This window comes from Trachinotus anak, unplaced genomic scaffold (assembly GCF_046630095.1).
Source record: "Trachinotus anak isolate AG129_WGS33_773 ecotype Australia unplaced genomic scaffold, CSIRO_AGI_Tana_v1 ptg000021l, whole genome shotgun sequence".
Taxonomy (NCBI): domain Eukaryota; kingdom Metazoa; phylum Chordata; class Actinopteri; order Carangiformes; family Carangidae; genus Trachinotus; species Trachinotus anak.
The window spans coordinates 6306509-6324071 of NW_027273872.1; the positions used below are offsets into that span (position 1 = coordinate 6306509).

Consider the following 17563-nt stretch of genomic DNA (forward strand, 5'->3'; position numbering starts at 1 on the left):
TGTAGTTTGGAAATTTAAGCGGCAGCTTTAGTAAATAATTTTATTAACACACTGCTATTACTATTGGCCCTAGTGAGGTAACTACTAGAATGTGCATTTTCATAGAAAATGCATCTGAACGCTGCTGCTGCTGCTACTGAATCATGCATCTACTTGCACTATGCATTCGTCATTAAAAAATTAATAACTCCTTAATTATGAGAGACATCTATGAGCTGTTTACAAGCTAACATAGCCTAGTTAAACCTGACACTGTATAAGTGTATCTGGGAGTAGTAACAATTTCTATCAAGCAATTATTGCTTTTTTCCATAGCACCCCCTAGAGATGAAATGGCATGAAACTCAGAAGTCTTATTTGTGGTCTTGTACAATTGATCCAAATTTGGTTGCATCTAGATAAAGTATTAAAGAGTTATAGCAGATTGAACTGATTTGACCACATTTACAATAGATTGTTAGCCAATCATGGAAAAACGATACACGATATCTCAACACAAACGTGTGTAGTATCAGGTTCGTATAAACATGATATATACCAGGTTTGCCGAAACTTGAATTGAGGATGTAGGATAGTGTGTCAAAAGTATGACTAGCATAAATATTTAAATGGCAGTATTTTTTTATGATGCAAATGGAATCTCTTCACCATCATCCACTGAATCCATAGATACCAATTCTTCTATGACTAACGATTGCAAAATATTTTGGTTAATATCTTGGCAATGTTTGTTAGCTGATTTCTCACCACAAAGTGGTGCTATCACTACCATTTGTATGTATATGATGCCCTGGAGTAGCTCAACTGTTTGAGTCTTGTAGCCTTTAAAGTTTTTGAGATATTCATGATGATTCATAATGTTTCATTATTTTTCACTCAGTTCCCATAACAAAACAAAACAAAAACAAAGCAAACAAAAAAAAAATCATATAAAACCAGCTGTTAAAGATATCTGCACCAAAAGTCATAGCACCTATCCCCTTAATATGTTTAACATTTTAAGTTTGGAACCGTGTTTATAGCTGCAACCGTGCAGGACTAGTAGCATGTCAAAAAACATACGGGAACAAATGGAATAATAAAGGATCTCAGTGTGATTGCTTTCAGTAAAAGATGGAAATTAAGCCCATACTGCTGCACAAAGGTGGGTGTAATGTGTTTCTGCTGTAAGCAAAACTCAACATTATGTACACGTCTGTGCTTCAATGAGCGGAAAACTGACTTTGTGAGTCATAGAGTGAGTCTAACTATAGCTATGCACATATTTATACTTGAGAAATTAAATGTTTACGCAATACAGTCAGAAGCTACGCAATATTTTAAAATGTACTGTCCAACACAATGTAATACATTTGGCTCACTATATTAACTCATTTATTTTTGTACTCAGCACCGCATAAACAGGCACACTCATTTGTCTCATGTTATAAAAGCATTAATTGTATGTCAACAACCACATGCCTTACAGCATACACAGAAAACCACCACTAAAACACTCAAGTGTAGACACAGCTACAGTTAGCTACAGAGCACACCAAATTCATTGAATAATTTCCCACCTTCTGACCAGTGACAACTGTGATACAGTATATGGGGTCAACAATATGCACTAAATGTTTGTTCCCAATCACCTGACAGTGGAGCAACCAATATTCTAACTCTCATCATATAATCAAATCTTTCACTGAAAATGAAATATAGGTCAAGCTAAAATGATATCGAATAATTCAACAATCACTGTGTAGTAATGATGGAAGAGAATTCACAACCCAACTCAACTGCAGAGAGAGTGGTTTGCACTTAGAGCAATCTAAAGAGCCCCATTCAGAAATAGACAGCAAAACTGGGGAATCGCGAGATAAAGTTGTATGCAGGCATTGTAAGCTACAGTTAGCCTACCATTAGCTAGCAAAATGAGGTCACATCTCGAAAATATGCAAAATGAACACTTATATTATGTGCCTCATTCAGTTGGTTTGCCCTTTTATGAACATGACTCTATTAATGAACTAGTAGTAATGCAATACTCCACTTACAGGCAGTGGCAGAAATATATTAGTGTAATTTCATGGGTTGAAGAACTGTATACTAGGGCTGAATGATATGCAAAAAAAAAAAAATCAATTAGAATTTTAATTTTTGCATTTCATTTAAAAAAAAAATATACGAATGTCAATGATGTGATTTTTGTTGGGATCTGTACTTAACAAGGATGTTCCTTTACATCTGGTGTATATGATTTGATTGCATCGCTCCACAATGAACCACAACGCTTCATTTATGGTATGTTGTGACATGAATATTGCACTTGGCCTTATTTTGATAATATTTTGATTCATTGTTCAGCTCTACTGTATATATATTTACAACTTGGCTACTGTATGTGTTGTCCTTTTTATGTTGTGGTGCCAGGTTGTTTCCAACTTCATGCCAGATTTTCTGTCTGTTTCTAGAGTAATCATGCATGACTGGACCAACAAGGCACACATTTCAACAATTAAAAAGTAATGTGCACTCTATAAACTCACAGAATGAGCTGCCTATTTATGTGACTCGTGGCAAAATTTTCAATAAGTGTATTGCAGTATTTACAACAGATGTAAAATACTTGGAGTAGTACGAGCAGTGTACTAAACCTTGTGGATATAAGACATAATCAGACAAAACTGGCAGTGGCAATGATACAATTTGTATTACCTGCACTACTTACAGATTTTAAATGACAGAGAAGGTCATGATGTCATGGACGTTTGACTGCAGTGCATTACCAATAAAAGCCTTTGGCATTTTAATTTTGAAAGCTATCCAAAGCTGTTATTTTCATTGTCAACAAAGTCTCCTGGAAGCAAAAGGGATCCCGTTTGACACCTCTTAAATATACTCCTGAGGTAGAGCAGTCATCTTTGCTGACAAGAACAATCATTGCATTTCAATTGAGACTACAATTACTACAACATTTAACCTTCTATTCAATCAATGCATCATTGAACATGCACTCACTGTAATTGTCATCTACATGAAATGTCTTGGTGACATTTTTGACATACTGACATCTGACATACTGACGTTTGGAAACTGACACGTATTGAACTACACAGCGCATAAAGTAAACACTGACTCACATAGTGCTAATGCAAGAGCACAAAGACCTCACGCAGAGCAAAGACACTGTGAAAATGTAGGCCATACATATCATTCTCCAAACATACAGCGAGACGACTTGTCAAATTGGAAGCATCATTTCGTGCAGTTACTCCTCTATTCTCTTTCTATAGTAGGGCTGTATGTACACGTAATGCACAGGGCTCTCACTCCACTGCTTGGAAAAATACACAGTGATGGACCCTGGATGTCAAATTCAGATTGAATTTTATGCAACACACTGGTGGTGTCCTACACAGACCTCAGCACTATCCATGAATGTAAACTAGGGGAGAATATGGTGTTGTTACAGCGCACGTCTCATTGCTAGATCACTGTAAACATCAATGCCTACAAGTCTGGGTAGATGCAGGTCAGTAGGTTGCACAGTATGATGACATTCCAGTATTGCAGTGGTGGATGTTAACTCTGGATCTATATGTGTATATTGTATGTTTTAACCATTCTGTAAGGTCTAAATGCCCTCACAAGGTCCTTCTTTTCAGATTTTAGGAGGTTTATTTATTTTTTTCATTTTTTATTTTTAGGTTTTAGGGCAGTGGTCCCCCACAAGTGGTCCGTGAAGTTGCAAGTGGGCCAACAAATCATTTGCAAAAATGTACAATTTTGGTGAAAAGATGTAATTATGAAAAAAATATATTCATACATAAATTGTGTTTTAAGACAAAATGATCTTAAAAACATTCAAATTTTTTTTTTTTTATTCTTCTTCTTTTTCTCATATTAGGGCTCACTCACTGATAAGCCAATGATAGAGACTTTTGTCTTTTTACACTTGTGTATCGAAATGAATATCTGGTTAGCAACAGGAACAATTTAAAAGAAAGATGATGAATCGAAACCTCTCCTAGTCAAACAAAAGATAAAGGTTGAGCTTCCCCTGCTTTCAGTTTAGTTCTGAATTTCGATCATTATCATTAAGATAAAAAGTGCTCTGAAAAGGCATTATTTGGCCTCCATATTGTTATAGGGTCAGATGTGGGGCGCAAGGATTTTTGAGATTTTCAAGTGGGCCATGACTTGAAAAACATTGGGAACCACTGGTTTATGGTATTATAGTAATTGAAGTAGATGAAACTTGCTGCAAATTATTTTGGCACAAATGTAAACTGCTTCCTCAAAATATCTGCAAGCTAGTTACACATTTTGTCTATCACTGCCATTTCAGATTTGTCTACTCATTTTTGTCCTTGGTATAAGGCCACAGTGAATCTGCTCAGTTAACTTTCCTGAGTATGCTTCCACCCACACCTCCTTGTACTGGGTGCAGTTGCATTGCTTCTCTCAGCCAGTGGAAGGATCAACACAGGCTGGGCGGGATAATCCCCATTGTGCTAATCTGAGAGACTAGCCTCTGGGATGCCACAAAATTGACTCACAGAAAAAGTGAGCTTTGCTGCTCAGCATGAACCCCCTGACCACAAAACATAAACAAGCTGGCTCTTAGTTATCTTTCCATTCAGAATGGCCTCATCTCACCAAAGCAGCGATGATCCAAATTGAAAGGGACAATCTTAGGCCTTGAAATAGGTGAATCATTTGAGTTTTGTCCGTATTCTTCCCTCCAGGTATCGACATGACACACTAGATTTAGGAGACATTAAGCTGACAAAAATAACCTCAAGAATAGTAAAATTCTTTAGAGAAGAGTAATGAATTTATCCCAACACATTAGTGAGTAGATTTGATTTTGGCAGATGAAACTAATCTGCAGCAGGCAACCTAAAACATTCAGGTTTGAACAGGTTTGGACTTGCATACAAATATATTCATATTTAGCAACCTTACATAAGCTTAGTAAGAATGCAAGTTGAATAATTGTCATATCCAGACAACTATGTTTCTTAGTATGATTGAATATCAGCCTTAGGCTGGTAAGCACAACCATTTCTCCCTTTGTGATGATGTTATTCATAAATTCAATAGTCTTGCTTATTTTGCATTAATTAACACGCAGCACAAAACCCTCACCACCACAAATTAATCATGACCTAAAAATAAGAACAGACTGTAATTTTGTTTTTGGCACCACACAGCAAACTAGTCCGCATTGCATTTTTAACATGGCTTCCAACACCCAAGTGTAAGCGCTCAGTAATCCTTCATTATCGCTTTGGTTCTTAACAATACTCAATTAACAAGGGGAAACTTTATTTTACAGTAATTCAGGGGGTCTTTACAGGGGACCCTTGGAGGTTCACAACCTCACATGTTGCCCTTCTGTCAGAATCTGCAGGCAGATTTTCATGGGGAGGGTGTTTGTCTACTATTGTCACCAGATTGGAACCGTGGCAATCTCAGCTCTGCTGAGCAGTTGTTCCTGATGCAGTTGTAAGAAAAACATGCCTTTGGTCACTCAGCCTCATACAAAGACTCATGTAGACATAGACGTATGTATTTTTTGCTGCCTTGAGAAGAAAGGAATTATAGATTCTCACCCTGTAACTGATTTTTACTTTGCAGTCAACCTCCATTTTACTTTGAGTTAAGCCTTGTCTACTCCTTTCTGTTTGTCTACACTTTTCACTTTATTTAAGCCACTAAGGTCCTCACAGTAAAGATAATCAATAGTAGTTATACTGGAGAAAGGCTTCCATCTCAACTTGCTCTAGTTTCCCCTGTTCGTTCCTTTTAATTTGCATAAGGTACACTTTTAGTGAAGACAAAAACAATCCTTATTTTCTAATCAATGGCCATTTTTTCATTAAACAAAGGTTCTTAAAAGTAAATGACCAAGTGCATTCAAGTAAGGAAAGAAAAATAAAACTGAACTCCTCAGTATGCTGACATTTGTGCAACTCTGACTTCACCTCCAAATTATCTGACCACTATCATTTAACTAGCAGCTACATTTTCCATTATACATCAATATGCACAGTTATGCTATCTTCATCTATGCTATCTCCATTCATGCTATCGTCTGCATTCAGAGCTTGTGCGGTTTCACTTACAGTACTGTCCTTTTTTTTAAGTGCCATTTTTGTGCCACCATTGTGTGGCTGTGTACCTAAAAATCCATTCCAACTATGTAGTGTCTGGTGGAAAAATGTGTTTTTTAAGCCAGACTTTGCCACGCATGCAAGAAACACACACAAACACACTTCCTTTACAAGAGGCTGCTACATGTCCCATGGGATGATTATTGTTTCGAGAGGCTGAAAGGTTTTTGACTTGTTGACTAAGAAAGGCATTCCCCCTAGGACTAAACGTCAAGAAAACACTTTTCTGCCAATCCCACATGCCAGCCAATCATTTGACCACCACGGCATCCTGCTGAAAATCAATGGCAAAACATTTTTTTAAAAAAAGCACCAGAATTTTTTTTCCCTATCAGGGGAAAAAAATCACAATCACAATATCACAAAAAGTGTTTAGTCTACCCATTTTTCCAACGAGGTCACAATACAGGCGATAGTGTTTCCAGACGGATAAAACAAGCTTGTCTGTATTACAATATGCTATAATGTGGCGCATGATGGAGGTAGGAATACATTTACCAAGCCATACTTCATTATTCAACTCCTTATTTGAATTGTGCAGCTTAGCACCCTCAAGAGAGAGATATCAATTATGTCTAGGCTGAGACAGTGGTCACTAAAGGTGTTTTGTGCTTCATTGTGGATAATGTAAGTTCAATAATGCAAGAGCATAGTTCTGAAACCAACTCATTTTCACTCGGAGATTGGGTATCCCTCATTCAGGCGATGATTGGATTTGTGACATGCTCTCCACTTAGGTAAAAGGAGTGTAATTATGGGCTTGACCTTTGGGGGCATTTTCTGCATCGGATCCTCTTAACAGCATTCAAAAGTGAGAATAAAACTGTGATTGGTTGCGTTTTGTACATTTTATGGACTGCACTTCTGTTTCGTGGGATTAACTCATCTAGGACTGGTGTACAGACACACCATTAAGAGGTTTCACACATTTTTTTGGGAGGGAAGTGTAATTCCCCATCCGGCATCTTAGGTTATGCTTTCTTTTGTTTACATATTTTTGCAATACTTCCTTCCTTTTAATATGTTACTCACATCTCCTCTCATGTCAGATTCCTATTTCCTTTATATTTTGCCTGTTGATGTGTTTGCCTTAAACTTAAAATTCCTGTCTGGTAATACGATAAGAGGGAGCCTAGGTTGATACATGGCAACTTGTCATGTCAACCTATTTGACACGGCTGCCACAAGTGTTTTTTCCCTACTCCTCAGACAAATCTTTTTCAGTCCTCACTGAAGTTGGCACAGATGATGTTCAGACCAAGACTTATGAAAGTTATCACAAGGATTTTTGATTTGTGAAAGTGCTCAACTATTACGGCCAATTGAAATTAGTTGTATGGGTCCCAAACAAGAAATCAACTCATATCTCCGTCAATATTAACATGAAAACTGAAATTCGCAATCATAAAGTAAATTGATTCAGTAGTTCAGCTATTGAGCAATATGTACCTATCATTAGCTTATGTTATGCTAACTTTAGCCATCATAAGCTACTGGTCATACCAGACCAAGCACAGGTGTGGCAGCAGAGACCCTGGGTGTAATGAATTAAGCTAAGATGTGTTTCACTGTTCATGATTTTAACTTCCATAAGTGGAAGACCTTGTTGTTTCCTCTTTCAAAATCACCGATGTATTTAACACTCCTTTCCTTGCAAGATAAATCGGTTTTTGTAAGTATATAATTTTAAATGCGGTTACTTGTGTTCTGTAAAATGTGGAATCCCTCAGACCTCTGACAAAAACATAAGGCATTGTTTACAGGATTAGAGTTATCCAGTTTCAATTTTATGCAGCAATTGCTCCCCTGTAATCAGATAATGACAAAATTGATGGACATACATAATCTTATTATTCATAGTAGCAAAAAGTTGACTGTTGGATAACTCAACTCACAATTCTACACTCTCTGGATAATTATTACTGTAGATGATAGCACTACATATTAGAGGCTGGGAATTTCTCCAAATTGTAGCTTGATGACAATTGTTAAGATGTCTGAGACTGCTTTGCCTCCAACAGTATTTGACATCAGTGTAATCAGCGTTGGTCATTGCTTTGACTGAGACAATTTGCGTAAGAAGCGGAGCCGTCACACTAGATGCACAAGAGAGATGTGTGACTGAGTGACAGTTTATTGCCTCTGACAACAAAGTGCTTGAATATTTCTTTGTCACAGTACACTATTTACAGGCAAGTCAGATGTGCCATTTAGAGCATACTGCGATTGGATTTTGGAGAACTAGACGGACTAAATGTAAATAAACTTCCGAAAAGAGTCCGCATTTTATCATCTGAATGTATGCAAATCAAAGGGAAACTGGTTCCTTTGCATCACCAGCTGCTACCACGGTGATACCAAAATCAATGCAGGTAAGTATTTTCAGTTATTAAAGAAAGATGAAATTGTATGCTAGCATGCAGAGAGCACTTGACTCTCAGAGGCAGTCAGGCATCACTTAAGTGTAAGTGTCTCTTTCTTTGACAGCCTCTTTTCTGGGGGGCCTGTTGGCAGGGGTCACTGTCCTCCCAGTTCACCACACTCACTGCCTGCGTGACTGATTCTGAGCTGCGGATCTGCACGGAAAGCTGTTTGGATAACTGTCAGCGCTCCCTCTCTCTCATTGCCATCAAAGATGAAGGGTCATTTTTCTCCATCTCACCATGACTCCCCTCAAGACATCTCCCTCTGAAATGCAGAGGGATGGCTTCCTTGCTTGCCTCCCACAAGCTCGTAATAGATGGCTCATCTTTGAGTGACAGTCAATACAGTGTTTGTACTGTATTTGTGTATGGTGGATTCATTCTGCATAATGGAGTTTGTGTTGAATGAAGTTCAAGCATCAAAAGTATGTTCTTGTATGAGCCACAATATTATTAGATGAAAGAATATATTCAAGGCTAGATTATGCAATTTAATTTTACCTGTGCGCTGAAAACATTACCTTCTGACAAAGATTTCTTTTCCTGCCATGCCCTGATATGATATTAAAAAAAATCCCACCGCAGTAGCAGAGCAGACATTGAGTATGTCAAAGCTCTGCCTGCTGGCTTGTGGACATACTGAAACTTGTCTCCAACATAGAGTTACAGAGAGCTCCAGACAATGCCAAATATTATAGCAGCTTCCTCTCCTCCACTAGCCACCATTCATCATCCTCAGCCAGAGGACTTCTAAGCATCTCTCCCATTGGGTGAGAGATTGATGGTGACCTCAGCTAAGTTTATTGAGCATCCACGTACTCTTCTTGCCAAGCGAGCACCAAACACACAGCCTGACTCTCCTTGGGTCAACCTCCTTCCTCTAGCTGCTGTGAAGCAAACAGATTTCCATTGCTTCGACAGGTATCCTGGACCACGATGATGTGAAGAGATGTCAGCTCCTTATAGTTCCCAGGACCATATGACTGTAAGTCCCTGACAGATAGCGTGATGGGACTCTGTCTGATATACCCTTGTGACCTGTTTGTCTCAGATACCATCATTTAAAATCCACAAAGCCCCAGTCCGCCTGTCAAAGGAATGAGTATACGAAAAGGAGAAATATTTCAAACTTTATCAATATGGAGCTTTTCCGTTTAGTTGCTGCAATTTATGGCCAAAAATAAAATATATGTGGCAAAAATATATTTTATGAAACACACATTCATCAGCACAAAAATATCAAAATCTCTATAAAAACACAAAATCTTCTCCCATGTTGCTTCATTCGACATACATCTCATATTTACAGTCACTTGAAAAAACACACTATCACTTGTCACACACCTCCAACAAATCAGCCACGGTGACAAGAAATGATTGATTTTTAAATTGAGATGTTATTGATCCTCATCCAGGATGTAAATGAAAGCCTCCTCGACATTGCTCCTGACAGCCTGCCCCGGTTCTATTAGGGAGATGAGAGGGAACGTGTGGGAAAATCAAGGCCATCTGTCTTGATGGTGCCATGTCCTCTGTACGCTGTGTCTGATGTAAACAACTCCATTTGTCAAGATATGATGAACCTTGGACTGTCATAACACACACCGCACCCACTGAGACCCCCAGCCGCCACATAGCAAAACTCAGCAATCTCTGCCTGGTTTGTGCTCAGTCAAATCTTTTTGAAGAAACAACTGCATGCATCTTTTATGCACTGATTTTAGCAAAAGTTTCAAAGGTCGGTGGACTCTGACTCCACAAATTACAGTGGCACCGTACGATGCTCGACTTCAAGTGTATGCTTAGTTAAAAACATCCTATATTAGAGTGTGGTGAAACTGTGCATATGCCCTTATTATAACAGCAATGCCTCCTTCACCCACACACAGAGAACCCAGCCAGCGTTCAACCCAGTCAACTGCCCACCCCATCAGCTAGGTAGGAAAATATTACTAAAATTATTTGATATTCTATTAATAAAAAAAACTCAGAGAGTATGCAGATTTCTGACTACAGTGCAACTGAGAATATTTAAACAGGCAGTGGAGTCATTATAAAATAATTCAGCAAAGATGGGAGTTCAAGAGTGTTAGCAGCATTAACTGCCAGACAATACATTGGGGATACTCAAGTCCTTGTAACAAGTATTGCAAAAAAACAAAGAAAAAACACAATAACACATGATACAAAGGCAAATAACCTCATAACTGTATAAACTACAAAGTTTTAATAACCCCTTGCCAATGATCAGATAAACTATGTTTGAGGTTAGATTCAGACCTATAAATATTTGGGACAATGTTATCAGATGGGATAACCTTATTGCAGATATAAGGATCACATAGCCAGTAGGTCACAGTAGAGAAATGCTAAAGATACTGTAGGTTGTAGTGACAACCTCATTACAAATTATATCCACCAGAGAGCACTGACAGATTTATTTTATAGGTGTTACTTGTCCTGTCCAGCATATATCTTGTACACAAAATAGAGAGAAAGAGAGAAAAGGCAAAATATAAAATATACATATCAATACTGAATCATCCTAAAAAATCCTGTACTGTTTTCTGTATACTGTTTATATTAAAAGCACTGGCATGTATGTAAGAGATCGCTATACACTGCAAGCTAATCATTTTGCCCACATGAATATATGTTCTATCTGAATTTTTGGAATTGATTTTGGAAAATTACTGCAATTTTCCACTTTAATTGGATGAGTCATTGCAAACATCACATTGGTCCAGCAAAACGATCAATAAATTGCCTGCCTTGGTCTTCACAAACAACATCTCTACAGCAGAGAAAATATGAGGTTAATTCAATGGACATAAACTATAGTTTTATATGTTTCCTCTATTCACCTATACTGATGGAAGTTTTGATTCCCTGAACAACTCAACTTTAGCTTGAGGCTTTAACTTTCAAGGTGAAATCTTCAAGTCCTTTTAGAAATAAACTTAACAGTTCTAGGATCATGACACATATCAAAATGGACAGATTTTATGTGGTGCTTAATGTACTGATGCTGACTTCAAGGTGTATTTATAGGCTGGGATCCAAGCACAGGGTTCACTTGTTCTGACCTCGAGTCCATGTCTCCTCTGTTCAGAACATGAAAAGAACCTGTGAAATATTTCCAGCAATTCTCACTGATATGCTGTGAGTGAGAGTATGCTTATGCTCAGTATCACTAGTAATTATACATTTTCATAGTAACAGACAATTACACAATATTGTCATTCTCGTGTCACCATCTTACGACTGTTACTTGTAAGTGAGGTGTAATTTTAAACCATTTCAATTATTTTACAGACAAAGTAAAAACTACAGAGAGCTCTGTCCTGCCCCATTAAATGAAATGTTTAATTCTAAAATGTTTTCTACTCTTAGACCAGGTTAGAACTGACACAAACCTCATTATACAGCATATCTTTTTTTTTTTTTTTTTTGCATGTTACAGCCATTGCTTTACTTACTAGAGTTTCTGATGCTTGCAGTCATACAGACAGACTTACTCTCTGCACCCAGATGGTTTATGTGTGTTTATTAAACACTTGCATGGGTTGGCTAACACATTTGAATGGAGAGGGACATCTGTGGCAACTGGAACCTTGCTTTTTAGAAATAGTCAGTAGTTTATAAAATAGGTTTGTATCACTACCAATGGAAACACTGTTTTCTTGAACTGCAGTCTCTTTCTTTTTCTTTTACTTCATATTAAAGAAATATACTGATTTTCTGTTGTTGTTTTACGTATTTGGCTGCATCCATCTGATCCAAATTTTAGGCACTCACAACTTAAATGTGTCTGCTTCTCTTGATCTGCATTTTAATTTGTCTGGAAGACCTGTCAATTAGTGTGCCTCATAAAAAAGAGTAAATGTCTGTATTTTCTTTGTACATTTGGTGCACTTAAAATCACAGTAATAACCTTGCATCATCAAATATCTGAAACTTAAAACGTAAAAGATGAACTTTTGATTGTCGTAAAATTAAATCCCTTCAGCAATACAGAGAGTGAGTCTTTCATAAACCATCTTCTCACAGACGCAGAGCTGGGGGTTTTGCTGCATGAGCTGAGGTTGTCTTCCCTTTGGTAGGGCAGTAACTGTAAAATTACTGCCACTGAGAGGGTATCAGTTGAACAATTTCCATCTTAATTGTATGAAAATTAAACAATTTCTTCTCTCAGAAATGGGGAAAGTGTCCGTATTTTACAATTCAGTCATCATCCCATTGAATAACTTCACTCAGTAACTCCTCGCTGGATTGGATGGCCTATTTTTGAGCATGCAACACTTATACTCCTCCCCCGAAAACATGTGATACAATCACATAGCCTCAAGCATGTTTTAATGAGTTGCTGAACAAAAATAACTCCTCTTTTTGCTCTCCATGGTGTGTATAGATTTATTAAGTGAAAAATAAATTGTCTTGACTCGGTTTAGCTCTATGTTTCAAACATCTTTGTCAGAGACATTTCAAGTAGAGGGCCTTTACTAACATGAGTTTACATCAGGCATTGAATCCTTCAAACCCATGGGTAAACTAAGAAGGAAATCACCTTGTCTGTTATTCAACCCCAAGCAATGTGAAGGAGCCCTGCTTCCTTTCTTCACTGGATCTCTGTTGCTTTTGATCAAGTTCCCAATCACAGCTATGTCTGATCTGCTCACACTCCAGCCCTCTGTCAACACTCACGCCATTTCCTTTGGCAATTTATACCTCCTGACAGGTTAGTGGATTGAATCTGCAAGACAGTATCCAAGCGGTTACTGGAAGAAAAGACCGGCTTCATCAAAACCCCAACTTTTGTTCCAGCTTTTGGGCAGCAAATTGTCACATATTCAGCAGTGCAGTGCAGTTTTACTGCCTCAGCAGCAATATTGCTCAATGTCTAAATGAGTAATCACCAAATGTTTTCACATCAAGAAAACCCATTTAGATGCACATTAGCCCAAAGACCCTTATTTCATTAGCACTTGTTCCAAAGCACCCCATCTGATGTGATCTTTGTTAGAGTTTTGGTACAAAGTTATTTAACTGTATACAGAATTATTTAACAGTGGGCACTGTGTGGGGAATAGGCAATAATGTGGGCAATCATACTTATGATCTAAACAATCATCATTTTGTATGGTCATTTCCATGATCTCTGGGTACTGAATAATCATCAAATGGAACTGATTTTTATTTTGGTTGATAAAACCAGAAGCCTCTCAAAGACCCCTGACAGTCTCCTCATGCCACTTCAGGACTCACAAGTCTGAGGAATACATCTACGAGACAGGGAGTAAAGATCTATAAAAGACTAAATAGATTTCTGGTTATATGTCGTATTATTTTTTATGTCTGCTTACATTCGAGAAGTTAATATCTTTTTGAGCTCAACAGTAGAAAATTTTAGCCAAGAGGCAGTAGTGGTTCTGGCCCATTTAAACCACAGGGGTGAGACTGTGTGCTGCTGTTATGTTACAGGGGCCGGATAATGCCAATTAACATTAAAGCTTTGATCAGTAGTGTGGTGTATAAAAAAGATTAGAAAAGAAGCTGAATTATACAGGCCTTTTAAAAAAATAGGGTGGGATCTAGTGGGACAATGCTGGTGTCATTTTACAATAACCAACACAGACTACCAGAGGATATTCAGACAACAGATATATCTACTGTATGGTCACATAAAAAAGAAACAATACATGCCATAGACACATGGCTTTCACATAGCTTACACATTATTTTCATTATCTATTAATATGCCCATTAGTTTCCCAATTAACTAATTGATTGTTTTGTCCATATAATGTCAGAATTTGGTAAAAAAAAAAAAAAGGCCTGTTTTAAATTCCAATAACCCAATGTAATGACTTTAAATGCCTTGCAACAGTCTGAAACCCAAAAATATTAATTTTACTGTGATGTATGCGAAGGAAAGGCAACCTCGCATTTGAGAAGCAGGAACCATCAATTATTTGGCATTTTTGCTTATAAATTGACAACAAAAAGATGGGCAATTAATTTTCTGTTGATCAAATCATCGATTAATTGACTAAATGTTCCGGCTTTACTAAGATTATTTTAATAGCAGTAGTACAGTATAGTACCTGAATAAGAAGGACTACTCAGAATTAACTCCTGGGTAATTTAAAAAAGTCAGTGTTTACACTAAAAAGCGATGCATGGATCAAATACATGACTTACCTACTAGTTGCACATCAAAGCTAATTACTCATTACACAGCACAGCTTAAAGACAAAAAAAAAAAAACAACACTAAATTTTAATAACCAACTGTCACATTGTCTCTGTGGGATATAAACATCACACACAGCACAGTTGGTGACTGGACTACTAGGGGGCTCTGTATACAGCAACAACACAACAACGCCCAGAAAACAAGGCACAATAGTGGCAAAAGCATATTTAACAATCTAACTCCAGCTGCACATCAGGTCAGAAGCAGGCGTGGCAGGCCACTTAGCTGAGCCACTGAAGAGACAGACAGACAGAGAGAGTGAATGTGACTCACGCTGTTTGAGGATGAACGTCCTCCTCCTGTTCTCTGTGGACGCTGGGTGGTTAACATCCATACTCCAACACAGCAACTTATCAGCAACAATACTGCAAAACTGGCCCACTGCTAACCGCTAACTGCTGACTTACCTTTTCAAAGTTAGGACTACATTTGTACTAACATGAGGTTGAGCACAAACGACTGCCACGCAATGTTACCTGAGATTTAATGACTTCACCTGTCCTGTTTAATGACAGACTGACGTAATCACCACCCGACCTGACGTCCTCCATGTGCTGAGGGGAGGGCGCTGTTTCACCATTTCTTGCTTTCTTTATTTTTTTTTTCACACATTTATTTAAATTGAACCAAATTACAAACATTCAGACAAATCAGTTCATATATATATATATATTTTTTTTTTAAAAAAGAACAAATAAAATAAATACATAAATAGAATAAAATAATAAATACGTATATAACTTGACAGACTTGTTCAGACAAACATATCAGAATATATATTAACTGCTGACTTTTCTTGTTTGTTAGAAATTTGAGAGACTCGAAACAACTTGAATGAAGGATTAGAAGAAACTCAACCAAAACTGAAGAGGAGATGGCTGTGACATCACACAACATACAGTGGCATTTCTTTCATTGTCTTGTTAGAAAAATACTGGGAACACGTGGTTATTTGTAATTGCTGTAATTATTTTATGTATGTAGCTGCTGAAGGATATCTGTATGTTTGTTGATAGTGTTCAGTAAGTAAATTATTTATTGTATTAAAATTACAATATATGATAACTGCAACTCTAAGTGTATTGATTTGGCTTAATAAAGACAAAGTTACAGTGAAATGTAACTCACCCACATGTATTAATAAATGCAATAATTATGTAATGAACACTATAATAATAGCCAAAAATGCAATAATAGCCAGAATTATACCATGTATCGCTCTGTATTGATCTATTCAGTGTTATATTTTTGCCTTTTGTTCTCTGACTGAAAAACGATGGGTCATTGTTCTTTGTGCATTCAGCCAAATCAATAGTATAATGTATGAGCATGGTGGGTTTCTAACCTTATTAGAATCAATACCCATTATAATATTTTTGTATTTTTTCAGGGCACATATGTGATGGTAGGTGTAGACATTTTCCAGAACTACAGAGGAGATGTGTGAGTCAGCACTGCTAATCAATTTTTCATCTGTTGATCATAATGACCAGCATGGCTGCAGCCTTCCAACAGCGGGGTACTGTTTTTCTGACTGCAAGGAAGTAATTACCATCTAATCATTCAATTAACACTTGGGGATCCAACAAAAGATTGTCTTTGTTACACTAGAGATCTGCTACATTTGAACAGGACTAACTACTGTAAAATGAGTCAGGGCAGTGATGAAAAGAGTGCGCAAGACCAAGATTTAATGAGGTCAATTATACTTTATATAGAAGATACATTTATAACATACAACACATTCTCCTGGTATTTTATTTAAAAGCTGATTAGTATTTCACTGAATGAATCTATTGAAATATGGCTTCATGAAGAGACACATTGAAAACTTCCTTTGTAACACAGAACATACTGACTCACATGGTACACCTGATGACCTCTCCTGCCGTGTAAGGGGGCTGTGTATATAAGGAAGTGTGTGTTCATATGGTAATACTTAATAAATATTGTATAGCCTTACTACTACTATTTTCTTGAATTCATTTCCATCTCTTGCTGTCCTATTCTCTCAAATGGTTTGAGGGTACGTGAGTTCCTATGTGGCATAGTCGATTTGACAGTAATCAGCTGATTAGCATACAACACTTGCTATACCATACCACTTAAAGTGAGTTATTAAAATTTTCCAGATTGCCTCCTGCCAACAATTTTTCACCTACTGTTGTAGCAATTACACCCGTCATACCAGCAAACTACCATTTTTGAGCCAGAAAGCAGTCATTATCTTCCATTACGCACAAAGGCTACTCAGCGAGCTAAGCCAGAAAACCTGGCAAAACAGGACCATCTTTGAGAAAAGAAAAAAAAAAAAAATTTAAATTAAAAAAAAAAAAAAAAAAGAGGTCTTGCATGCATTGTTTTCTCCAAAATGGAGACAATTGGCCCATCGTTGATAAGAGTGTCTGGTAGACAGAATGTGAATATATCTTTAGTGATATTTTGAGCAAGGAAGAGTGCCTTTCAAAGGGGATTGTGGTTACCAGGCAACAAGCAGCAGAACCAATTGAGGACTAAAGTGAAAAAAAAAAAAAGTTTCTCTCTCTCTCTCTCTCTCTCGATCATGCAGTCTCTCTTGCTCTCATGCAGTGTCTCTCCCTTACACATGTGTAAGTCAGTGCTTTGTCTGCAACCGAAATCCCTTCTGAATGGGGTTTGACCATAGATAGGGGACTTAACCCATTTCTTATGCTCACGTGTAGGATTTATGTCCAATTGAAACTG

General features: G+C 37.4%; 1 long non-coding RNA gene across 3 annotated transcripts in view; it reads right to left on the reverse strand.

Moving 5' to 3' along the window:
- Positions 1–15453, reverse strand: part of LOC139606249 (uncharacterized) — a 91984-nt gene extending 76531 nt beyond the window's left edge. The window contains exon 1 of one of the 3 annotated variants that reach the window (XR_011684582.1): positions 15113–15453. This is a non-coding gene — a long non-coding RNA (uncharacterized lncRNA). The remainder of the gene's footprint in view (positions 1–15112) is intronic. The other 2 variants (XR_011684580.1, XR_011684581.1) reach the window with 2 other exon arrangements.
- Between the last annotated feature and the right edge of the window lie 2110 nt (positions 15454–17563).